This window comes from Mirounga leonina, unplaced genomic scaffold (assembly GCF_011800145.1).
Source record: "Mirounga leonina isolate KUSES-001 unplaced genomic scaffold, KU_Mleo_1.0 Mir_53, whole genome shotgun sequence".
Lineage (NCBI taxonomy): Eukaryota > Metazoa > Chordata > Mammalia > Carnivora > Phocidae > Mirounga > Mirounga leonina.
In genome coordinates, this window is record NW_023270807.1 from 45,260,604 (window position 1) to 45,272,919 (window position 12,316).

The window sequence follows — 12,316 nt, forward strand, 5'->3', positions numbered from 1 at the left end:
AATTTTAGTCTCCTGAATGCATCTGGAAAGGGAGGTGTACAAATAGCCAATAAAGTAAGGTGAGGGAAACAACTAGGTTGTTTTGGTACCTAATTTGGAATAGATCTCTAAGGTAAAGTTTCCCATTGGCAGATAGGTAGAAATCTCTTAACATCTTCCTGGTCATCTTCTCCTGCTTTGTTTAATTTATCCTGAGGCCTGACAGATATTTAGCCAGTATTTTAACTTTCTAACTATTTAAACATTGTGTACATCCAAGTGTGATTTAATGAATATCTCAGTGGAAGGATGGAAGCGAGCCAGTCAGATAACTCTAGCTTGCAACCATGTTAACTTGCAACTTACATGATTAAAATTTTAAAAATATACTTATGTTAAAATTAGTTTATAGAATGTCAACATTGCTTAATTTTTTGCATTATCTGAGAAAATTCTCGTTTAGATTAATAATGGCCAGCTGTATTAGCTTCTGATTATTTTAGCAAGTTTAGTTCACTGTGTTGAAAGAGCCAATATCAAGTTTGATAACCAAGTAAAAGTAGCCAGTATCAAGTATGAAAATGAGTATAATAATGAAGGGTTTTTAAAAATACAAATCTTGGGGCGCCTGGGTGGCTCAGTCGTTAAGCGTCTGCCTTCGGCTCAGGTCATGATTCCAGGTCCTGGGATCAAGCCCCGCATCGGGCTCCCTGCTCCGCGGGAAGCCTGCTTCTCCCTCTCCCACTTCCCCTGCTTGTGTTCCCTCTCTCGCTGTGTCTCTCTCTGTCAAATAAATAAATAAAATCTTTAAAAATAAATAAATAAAAATAAAAATCTTAGGGGCACCTGGGTGGCTCAGTTGGTTAAGCATCTGCCTTTGGCTCAGGTCATGATCCCGGGGTCCTGGGTTAGTGCCCCTCTTTGGGCTCCCTGTTCAGTGGGGAGTCTGGTTCTCCCTTGCTCTCTCCCTTTTGTGTTCTCTCTCTCAAGTAAATAAATAAAACCTTTAAAAAAATACAAATCTTAAAAATAAATAATTATAAATATGAATCTTTTTGGGGTAGGCTCCACATGAAGCCCAACGCAAGGCTTGAACTCAGGACCCTGAGATCAAGACCTGGGTTGAGATCAAGAGTCGGATACTTAACCGACTCAGCCACCCAGGTGACCTGACAAATCATTTTTTTTTAAATAAATTTTTTATTAAAATAGTTTTAAATTTACAGAAACATTGTGAAGACAGTACATTGAATTACCAAATACCTCACAGTTTGTTTCCCACATTAGTCACATCTTGCATTGGTATGGTACATTTGTCACAGTTAACCAGTATTGATACAGTATCATTAAAATCTATATTCAGATTTCCTTAGTTTTTATCTTAATGTTTTTTCTGTCAGGATCCCATCCAGGATGCCACATTAACTTTTAGTTGTCATATCTCCTTTGGCTCCTCTGAGCTGTGATGATTTCTCAGATTTTTCTTATTTTTGATGACTTTAAGTTTTGAGGAGTACTGGTCAGATATTATCTAGAATATTCCTCAATTGGAATTTGTCTAATGTTTTTCTCTTGATTAGGTTGGAGTTACGGTATTTTGGCAGGAAGACCACACAGGTAAAGTGCCATTGTCGTCACAGTCATATCAAGGGTGCATATTACCAACATGACCTAACTGTTGATCTTCACCTTGATCACCTGGCTTTAGCACTGTTTGTCAGATTTCTCCACTGTAAAGTCATTCTTTTTTAGCTCTTTCCATACTGTACTCTTTGGAAAGTCACTGGGTACATACAGCTGACAATTAAGAGGTGGGAAGTTATACTCTACTTCCTTGAGAGTGGAATCTAGGTAAATTATTGGGAATTTTTTTCTGTAGGAGGTTTGTCTCTTCTCCTGCATTTATTTATTCAGTCACTTATTTACATCAGTATGGATTCATGGATATTTATTGTATACTCTGGGTTATAATCCAGTATTGTATTTTCTTGCCCAAATTGTTCCAGCTTTGGGCATTGGGAGCTATTTCAGTTGACTCATATATTCCTTTGACATAGCTCTTCACCCCAGTCCGTGTGTGTGTTTTGCATGTGGGTGTGTTTTAGCACGTTTTTTTATCTAGAAGAAAAATTTTAAAATACAGGTTATGTTTTATGTACTAGTTATCCCTCCTTTTTTACACCCTTGCTAACCCTAAAACCCAGTAATTAACAAAATTCAACTACTGTGTCAAGATAGAAGATCCTAGAAAATTTTGAAGTTCTCAAAGCAGTGAAGAATGCCCATGCTTGCTACAGGGAAATTTACCGGGAAATGGAGCTTTTAGGCAAGTGGATAGATATTTTTAAGAAGAATGAAGAAAATGGGGCACCTGGGTGGCTCAGTCGTTAAGTGTCTGCCTTCGGCTCAGGTCATGATCCCAGGGTCCTGGGATCGAGCCCCGCATCGGGCTCCCTGCTCCGCGGGAAGCCTGCTTCTCCTTCTCCCACTCCCCCTGCTTGTGTTCCCTCTCTCGCTGTGTCTCTCTCTGTCAAATAAATAAATAAAATCTTTAAAAAAAAAAAAGAAGAATGAAGAAAAAATTCCTTCAAAGGAATGTTTAAATAGCTAAAAACATCTTTGAAGCATAAGTTTTACTTTTGATCAACTTTAATAGTTTTTGGTGATATAAAACTCATTTCCAGTAATTGGACTTTCATATATAAACAGCTTGTATAGTTTGATTTACTAGGAGCCAGTGAAGTTATTGGTTGGGGTGGTCACAACTCTCTAGTACATAGTATTAATACTAATTCCAGTTTTTTCTTCACTGTTTCCTTTTTTAAGTTATAAAAATAACATTCTTGTTATTTAAAAATCCAAGCAATACAAAGGTTATTATCTTCTCCATCTTGTTCCCCTCTTTACTCCTGAAGTAACTAGTTACAAAATTGAGTATCTTTCCAGACATTTTTCTGTGTATTCACGTAAGTATAATTCATTCGTATTTTTATGTTCAAGCTTAAAAAGTGGGATCATGTATATTGTTCTGTGCCATACATTTTTTTTCCACCTTATGATATACCCTGGACATCATTCCATATCAATAAATTCAAAACTACTTCATTCTTTTTATTTTATTTTTTAAAATTTTTTAAGATTTTTATTTATTTATTTTTTAAGAGATTTCATTTATTTATTTGACAGAGAGAGAGAGAACAAGCCGGGGGAGGAGGAACAGGAGGCAGAGGGAGAAGCAAGGAGCCCAATGCGGGGCTCCATCCCAGGACCCTGGGATCATGACCTGAGCCGAAGGCAGCCTCTTAAATGACTGAGCCACCCAGATACCCCTTAAGATTTTTTTTTTTAAGTAATCTCTATACCCAACATGGGGCTCTAACTCATGACACCAAGATCAAGAGACACACTTTTCCAACTGAGCCAGCCAGGCACCTCTACTTCATTTTTTTTTAAATAAAACATTTCATAGTATGGACATACCATAACTTATTAAAGTGTCTTCTATTAGTGACATTCATGTTATTTCCAATATTTTGGACTACAGGAAATGTCAAAATACCCTTATATCTCTATTTTTGCATGTATGTGACAGTATTTGTTTAGGATTATTTTGTGGAACCAGAATTTTTAGTCTAGCAGTTATGCCCATGTAAAATGTTTGTATTGCCAGCTTGACCTCCAGAAGACTGTACTGATAAACATTCTACAGCACTGGTCGTTTTTAAAGTTTTACAGTTTTTGCCCTTTTGCAGGGTGAAATGGTGTCTCCTTGTAATCTTTTTATTTCTGGCAACTCTGGAGGTTTAATTTCTTTTTCTTACACATATGCTTTGCAATGAAGAGTCTTTCAAAAGTTTTGATTTTCCATCTCTGAATCTGGGTATTGAGCGTGCTATAGTAAAAGTAGTTTTCAGGTAATTTCTATCTTAGGGAGTATTTTTTAAGCCTTCTGTCAGGTACCTCTGAATTATAGTTAATGTTTTTTAAAAAAGTAATATGATTTTGAACCATTAATGTTTAAGCAATGTTTAATATATGTTGATTGGTATTTTTCATTAGTTTCAAATTATTTCTATAAATTTGATTACTTATATTAGAAAATTCAGACAGCCTGGGATCTATGACTTAAGTGACACTAATTTGTTTAAAATTTGTCAAGTCTGCTTCCACAGAACAATCCCAAACAAACTTTCTCTATATCCTCACCAAAACTTGGTATTGTCTTTTTAATTAAAGCCATTCTAGTGGATATGCAGTGGTTTCTTGTAGTTTAATTTGCATTTCCCTGATGACTAATGATACAGCATGTACTTTTTAAGCCATTTGTTTTCTTTGACAAACTGTCCATTTAAAACCTTTGCCTATTTTTGAGTTGTCATTTGTCTTTTTATTATAGAGTTGTAATAGTTGTTTATGTATTCTACGTTATCTGATAATATCACTTAAAAACATTTTCTTCCAGCCTGTGCCTCTTTTCATTTTTTTAACTTTTTTTTAAATGAGAAATGCTTTTACTCTCCTTTTTTTTTTTAGGTATAATTGACAGATAAAATTATATGTATTTAAGGTGTACAAGATGATGATTTGATATATACAGTATGAAATGATTACAGTTAATTAAAACATTCATCACCTCACAGTTGCCAATTGCGTGTGTGTGCGTGCGTTGAGAACACTTATGATTTACTCTCTTAACAAATTTGAAGTATACAGTACATATTAACTCTAGTCACCAGGCTAAACATTAGTTCCCCAGAATCTGTTCATCTTATAACTGAAAGTTTATATACTCTTTGGTCAGCATTTCTCAGTTTCCCTCACCACCACCTCCAGTCACTGGCAACCACCACTCTGTATTCTCTGTTTCTGTGAGGTTAACTTTTTTTTAAAGGCTCGGTGTATGAGTGACGTCATTACAGTATTTGACTGTGTTTGGCCTGTTTCATTTAGCATAATGTCCTAAATTATGCAGGGTGAAATATATATTGTAGCAAATAGCAGGATTTTCTTTTTTTTTTATGGCTGAATAATATTCTGTGTTGAATATATATCACATTTATTTATTCATTTGCCAACAGTTAGGTTATTTCCATATATTGGCTATTGTGAGTAATGCTGCAGTGAATATGGAAGTGCAGATACCTCTTTGAGATACTGATTTCATTTCCTTCGGGTATATACCCAGAGGTGGGATTGCTAGATCATGTGGTAGCCCCATTTTTAATTTTCTGAGAAACCCCATACTATTTTCCATAATGGCTATACCAGTTTACATTCCCACCAGTAGTGTACATGGGTTCCTTTTTCTCCACACCATCGTCAACACTTATCTCTTACCTTTCTGATATTAGGTGTGAGGTGGTATCGCATTGTGGTTTTGATTTGCATTCCCTGATTAATGATGTTGAGCACGTTTTTATATACCTGTTGGCCATTTGTATCCTTTGGAAAAATGTTTCCAGGTCCTTTGCCCATTTTTTAATTGGATTTTTTGTCGTTACCAAGTTATATGAGTTCCTTATATATTAAATATATATATCTGAAATATATAAGGAACTCAGATACATGATTTGCAAATATTTTTTCTCATTTCATGTTTCCTCTTAATTTTGTTGATTGTTTCCTTTGCTGTACAGAAGCTTTTTAGTTTGATGTAGTCCCACTCGTCCATTTTTGTTTTTGTTGCCTGTGCTTTTGGTGTCGTAGCCAAAAAAAGTCATTGCTAAGACCAGTGTCAAGGAGTTTTGTTTTGTTTTCTTCTAGGAATTTTATGGTTTCAGGTCTTATCTGCATTTATGTCCTCAGTATATTTTCAGGTTTGTTTTTGTGAGTGGTATGAGATAGGAGTCCCAATTTCATTCTTTTGTATGTGAATATTCAGTTTTCTCAAGACCATTTATTGAAGAGACCATTTAATGAAGAGACCATTTATTGAAGAGTCTTTCCCCATTGTGTGTTCTTGGCACCCTTGTCAAAATATTAGTTGACCATATGTATATATGGGTTTATTTCCAGGCTCTCTGTTACATTCCATTGATCTCTGTGTCTGTTTTTATGCCAGTGCCATACTGTCTTGATTACTCTAGCTTCATAATATAGTTTGGAAACCAGGAAATGTTATGTGTCCATCTTTGTTCTTTCTCAGGATTGCTTTGGTAATTTGGGGTCTTTTGTGGTTCCATACAAATTTTAGGATTGTTTGTTCTTTCTCTGTGGCAAATGTCATTGGAATTTTGATAGGATTGCATTAAATATGTGGATTGCTTTGGGTATTTACAGACATTTAAACAATATTCTTTTTTTTTTTTTTTTTAAGATTTTATTTATTTTTTAGAGAGCGAGCGAGAGAGAAACAGCATGAGAGGGGAGAGGGTCAGAGGGAGAAGCAGGCTCCCCGCTGAGCTGGGAGCCCGATGTGGGACTCGAACCCAGGACCCTGGGATCATGACCTGAGCCGAAGGCAGATGCTTAACCATCTGAGCCACCCAGGTGCCCTAAACAATATTCTTCCAATCCATGAGCATGGACTTAATCTTTGCATTTACAGGTTTCTCCCACTATCCAGAGTAGAGCATTCTTATGAAACTTTTCATAAGCCAAAATTGTATAAAGTGAAGAAGCAATTACCATTTCATAAAAGCAAAAATCCTCTTCAGATTTCTTTCAGTTAGTGAAAACAGGTACTAATGTAGGTCTTCAGTAAAAGCCTAGTAGCATAAAGCGAACTTTCAGATAGCGGGAAAACTGTATCTTTTGCAATTTCTTTAATTGATGTCTTACATCTGATTTTTGTATTTTGGTTTCATACCTTGCAACTTTACTGAATTTGTGTCTTTTCATTTTTTAATGGCATTTTTTGAAGTGCAAAATTTTTAATTTTGATAAAATCCAATTCAACTGTTCTTTTTTATAGATCACACTTTTAGTGTTGTATCTATGAACTCTTATCCTAACCCTTTGTCACTAAGATTTTATTCTACATTTTCTTCCAGGAGTTTTATAGGTTTGGCTGTTCATTTAAGTATGGTCCATTTTGAGTTAATTTTTATATGTGATGTAAATGTCTCATTTCCTTTTTATGCATGTGAATATCCAATTGTACCAGTACCATTTGTTATGTTGAGAATGGACCACATCCCTTCATAGCTCAGCTTATGTTGATTAACATTTTTCCTGGGAAGAAGTAACTTTTTAATTTGTTTTTAATCAAAGCTCCTTGTGGATCATTGAGTATAATGAAAGTGACTAGGGGAAAACTGGTTTCTAATTAATTTTATTGCCATCCAGGATAGTTATTAAAAGTTACAGAAATGAAAGAAATTGAGCATCTTTTAAGCTAGGCTACCTGCAATTGTATTTCATGTTCTAAGGTAAGTATACTAGTCCATTTGGGCTTCTATAACAAAAATACCATAAACTGTGTAGCTTAAAAACAACAGAAATTCATTTCTCACAGTTCAGGCTGGAGAGTCCAGGATCAGGGCACTGGCAGAATCAGTGTCTGGTGAGAGCCAACTTGCAGTTCATAGACGGCGCCTTCTTGCTGTGTCTCACATGGTGGAAAGGGCAAAGGAGTTTTCTTGAACCTCTTTTATAAGGGCACACTCACATTCATGAGGGCTCTACCCTCAAGAGACCTAATCAATTCTCAGAGGCCCCACCTCCTAATACCATCATCTTGGGAGTTAGTATTTCAGCATATGAATTTTGAGGGACACGTGTATTCAGTCAATAGCAGTGGGGATATCATATATGTGGCATTGGCCCATGATAGACATACCCAGTAGACTCTGGTCCCTTTTCTGGCTGAGCCCCAACAAGTTCAGATTGAAACTCATGCTGTTGTTATTTATGGCATCTTGACTCTGCTTCTTTGAATATGGTCATGTGCAAATGGGTTTGTAGGTTCCTGGATATACTAGGGTTAAATTCTGTGTAGAGGGTGTTTGTTTGTTTTTTCCCCCTGCAGGATTTTGGACCTCCCGTGTGGCATTTAGCTATATGTTGGAATAAAGTCATCCCTCTAGACTTGAGCCATATTCTTCCCTTCACTATGACTGTTTGACTATTGGAATCATTATATAAAGGTACAGGTCTGCCAGACATACGCCCTTATGGTTCTTGGAATATAAATACAAAGTCAAAATTGTCCTTTTTAGGGTGCACTATGTACAGAAATGATTATATAGCATTATGAGAATTAGTTCATTGGATGGGATCTAAAAACATTCCTACTCTAGGTTATGTAGTAGGCATTTTTTTTTTCACTACTTCCATTACATCGAGTTTCATAGGAAGTTAGTCACTTGTGAGCATTGTGAATAGTTTAGTATCAAACATGTTCATATTGATCCAATATTGACACCCTCTACACCAAGAAACTGATCTGGTTGCATGTGTAAGCCTTCCTTATTGCAAAGGATATACTCTACAAGAACTGGGCTATGTCAGGGTAGGGAATAGGAAATTGGAGATCATGATGTTCATGCCACCAAAGTGCTGCAAAGAAAGTAGGCCTTGGAGTCTGAGAAACTCTGGAGAGCGAGTGTTTATAGCATCTATATTGAAGTAAGATGATAAAATGATCTTGGATTTCATTTTAAGTAAGAGACTCTCCTGAATTCTCGTTGTTTAGGAGAAAGGTGTATAAAAGCATCCTCAGAAGAAAATATGGTGATGGAAAGCTCAAACCTGAGATACAGAGGCGGACTTGGGAGTTTAAGTGATGTAGATGAACATCAGTTCTTTAAGTCAGACTTCTGACAAGCTTGGTAGTTGGAATTCTCTTGGCCCTCTTATGTATTTGCATTGTCCGCCGTAATGACATTTTTATTTTTCCTTTCCAGTCTTTATTACTTTCATTTCTTTTTTGAATTGCACTTATTAGTCCTATGGTGTTGAATAGAAACAGTGGTAGCAGGCATTTTTGTTTTGTTTCAGACTTTAAAGGGAAATGATTTTAACATTTCATTTTCACCAATTCTAGTCAGAGGTACCTTTTACCCCAAAGTCTTCCTGGGATTTTAGTTGATCACAATTTTATCTTTACACTGGATTAGCCATCTAGCTAATTGTTTCTATCCTTGGCCCATTTCAGTTGGATTGTGTGTGTTTCTTTTTTTTTTTTTTTAAACTGATTTGTAAGAGTTCTTTTTCTGTTAATGAATATATTAATAAGTATTCTTTGGGAATATGGATTCCAAATATTTCTTCCCAGTTCGTGGCTTTTCATTTGATTTTTTGTGGGGTTTTGATGAACAGAAGTTTTACATTTTAATGTTGCTGCAGTTGTCATTGTCTTCCTTTATGGTTTTGTATTTTGTGTCTTATTTAAGAAGTCCTTTATTTTCCCTTGAGATATTCTCCTCTTATGTTTTCTTCTTACAGTTTTAAAGTATTACTTTTCCCGTTTTTATATTCAATCCATATAGGGTATAATTTTGCTGTATGCTGGGAATAGTTGTAATTTTTTCCCCCTGGATAACTGGTGGTTTCATTGTTTTTTAAGGAAGAGTCTGTACTTTACTCACTGTTTTTTTGGGTTTTTTAAAATTTTATTTATTTATTTTAAAGATCTATTCATTTGACACTCAGATTCAGGGGGAGAGGCTGAGCCAGGAGCCGGACGTGGGACTCGATCCCAGGACCTAGAGATCATGCCCTGAGCCGAAGGCAGACGCCTAACCATCTGAGCCACTCAGGTGCCCCTACTCACTGGTTTCTAATGGCACAGCTTTTATGTACCAAGCTCCTATGTATACCTAGTAGCACTCTTTTAAAGCTCTGGTTCTCTTCTATCATCTGTATCTGTACCAATATCACATTCTCTTAGTTTATCTTTAGGATAAGTTTTGCTGTCTCATTAGGGCAGATACTGCCACCTGGCTCTTCAAAATTGGTTTGTCCTTTTGTATGAATCTTAAAATCAACTTACCAAGTTATATGAAAAATCCTATGGGGAATTTCATTGACATTGCTTTGATTTTATAGATTAAATTTGGGTCACATTGCCATCTTTATTAATTTTATCTTACTATATCCATGAATGAGGTTACTTCCATTTATTTAGGCCTTTTTTTATGTCTTTAATGAAGTTTCATATTTTTTTTCTGACAAGACCCTAAAAATATTTTGTTAAATTTATTCCTAGGTGGTCATGGGTTTTGTGAGTGGTATTTTTTTAACAGTTATGTTTTCTACTTACTTACTTGTGAACAGAATTGATTTTTTGCATTGGCTTGATAACCCTGCAACTATACTGAATTCCCTTCAACTTCTTATGTGTGCATTGTCTGCAGTAATGACATTTTAAAAAAAATATTTATTAGAGCGTGTGCGTGCACACCAGCAGGGGGAGGGACAGAGGGAGAGCGGGGAGAAAGAATCTTAAGCAGGCTCCATGTCTAGTGCGGAGCCCATAGTCGGGCTCAATCTCAGGACTCTGAGATCTTGACCCGAGCAGAAACCAAGAGTCAGTCACTTAACTGACTGAGCCACCCAGGTGCCCCAATAAATGATTTTTTTTTTTTCCTATCCAGCCTTTATTACTTAAACTTTTTTTCTTACTACACTGATTAGCCCTACAATGTTGAATAGAAGCAATGATAGCAGGCATTTTTATTTGGTTTCTGACTTTAAAGAGAAATATTTTTAACATTTCACCTGTAAGTATGAGATTTGCTGTGGGTTTTACTGAATACCCTCAGTTATGTTGAGGAGCTTTCCTTTTATTCCTTGTTGCAATGAAGGTTTTATTTTTTTTCTTTACCTTGAATGGGTTGCATTTTTATATGTTCTTTTTTGAGTAATTATTGAAATAATCATATAGTGTCCCCTTTAAATCTATTATTTTATGGTAAATTAGTAAATAGATGTTTCTAATTTCAAACCATCCTTGTATTGCTAGGATAAATCTTACTGGGTCCAGAATACTTTTTAAAAATACATTTTAGCCATTCTTTCTGTCCCAAATAACTCAGTCCTTATCTTTAATCCATTGCTTAGGGTGAAGTAGGTATCTGGGGATGGGAACAGGGGTGCTGCATTGACCCACAGTGAGTGTTAGAGCCCAGATTGGGCAGGGAGGATGTCTGCACAGAGTAGCAGCTCAGTGGGGCAGGAGTCAGGGCCCAGTTAGGATGACATATGCTTCATAGGGAGGAGGCTCACATGGCTGTGTGTGGAGATTTAGAACCCAAGTGTAATGAGTAGAGAGCATACATGAAGGGGGAAGGAGCAGCCTGAGGTGGGGCTTCACAGCCAGACCAGGGTAAGGGGTGCATTTCTGCAGAGGGGCATTTCTGTCAGAGCCTAAGCAGAAGGAGAAGGGTGGTTGGGGGAGGGTGGAATTACCTAGAGAGACAGCCAATTCCAGCATGCTAAGTCAGAACCCAGAAGGAGGGCAGACCCTGCTTTAATCAAGTGATCAAAAGGAATGTCCTAATGGGACAGACTGAAATCAGGTACCACTTAATACAGTGCGATACAATGAGAAGAAATTACTATCACTTCTGTGGTATTCCTGCTAAAATGCATAACATGAATACAATTACAGGAAAATACCAAACCCAAATTAAGGGACATTCTACAAAATAACTGGCCCATAATCTTTGATAGTATAATGGTCCTAAATGATAACTAAATACATTGCATGGTTCTGAACTCTGTCCTTTCTCTACAAGGAATGATTGGGATAATTGGCACACTTGAATGGTGTCTGAGAATTAAATGGCATTAACTTATCAATATTTATTTCCTGATTTTCATGGTCATACTCTGTTGACATAGGAGGTCCTTGTTTGTAGGAAATACACACAAATATTTAAAGGCAGTGGGGCATCAGGTTGGCAACTAACTTCCAAATGGTTCAGGGAAAATTTTTCTCTGTATTTCCAAATTTCTGTAACTTTGTGATTGTTTCAAAATATTTTTTAAATTTTTAAATGTTTATTGTAGGATTTGATTTAGTAACATTTAGGATTTTTTTATTTTACTTTATTTATTTATTTGATAGAGAGTACAAGCAGGGGGAGTAGCAGGCAGAGGGAGAGGGAGAAGCAGGCTCCAATGTGGGGCTCGATCTCAGGACGCTGAGATCATTTCCTGAGCCAAAGGCAGACGCTTAACCGACTGAGTCACCCAGGCACCCAACATTTAGGATTTTAAAATCTCTGCTTGTAAGTGAGTTTGCCTGTGATTTTCCTTTCTCATACTATGTATGCCCAGTTTTCAAGTTTATAGTAGCCTCAAACAATGAATTGGGAGAGTTTTCTTTCCCTCCATTTTCTCCTTTTTTCCAAAAGTTTCTATAATAAAGAGATGATCTGTTTTCTAACAG

The 12,316-nt window shown here is 36.3% G+C and overlaps 1 protein-coding gene and 1 long non-coding RNA gene across 2 annotated transcripts in view; both read left to right on the top strand.

Moving 5' to 3' along the window:
- ZNF292 (zinc finger protein 292) overlaps positions 1-12,316 on the top strand; it is an 84,987-nt gene that overhangs the window by 19,183 nt on the left and 53,488 nt on the right. The gene's annotated exons all lie outside the window — the stretch shown is intronic.
- LOC118001271 lies at positions 6,396-9,916 on the top strand. Its single transcript, XR_004676666.1, has 2 exons — positions 6,396-8,066; positions 8,615-9,916. It is a non-coding gene; the product is annotated as an uncharacterized LOC118001271 (long non-coding RNA).